We start from the raw sequence: 395 nt of genomic DNA, 5'->3' as shown, positions 1-395 counted from the left end.
ATGTACTTCTTGTTCTTTTGTGATTAAAGCATTTTTCATTTAAGAGAGGTGATGGATTTATAGGACATTCATAGCTTTAAGACATGAATTTTAAATTTTATTAATTATGAATTAAGAACAAGACTCAAAAATAGATATAAGATGAGACTAAAAAAAATAAAATTAGAAAACAAAATTTAAACTAGGCTCCTAATGATAGAGGTTTTCACAGAGTTAGGACTCAACAACCTTGATTTTGAGAAGTGGATGCTCCCTCAAATTGAGGGGAGAATTTTTGGCGTTTCAGTTCTTGAAGTTCACGCCCCTGCTTCTCTTGTTCCTTCAGCAATTTGCAGAGCATGCAGTTCTGATTCTGCTGTTCTTCCTTCAGTTGCTCCATAGTCTCTTGCAACTTG

Source organism: Arachis duranensis, chromosome 10 (genome assembly GCF_000817695.3).
Source record: "Arachis duranensis cultivar V14167 chromosome 10, aradu.V14167.gnm2.J7QH, whole genome shotgun sequence".
NCBI classification, from domain to species: Eukaryota; Viridiplantae; Streptophyta; class Magnoliopsida; order Fabales; family Fabaceae; genus Arachis; species Arachis duranensis.
Note: the sequence above shows the minus strand (reverse complement) of the source record.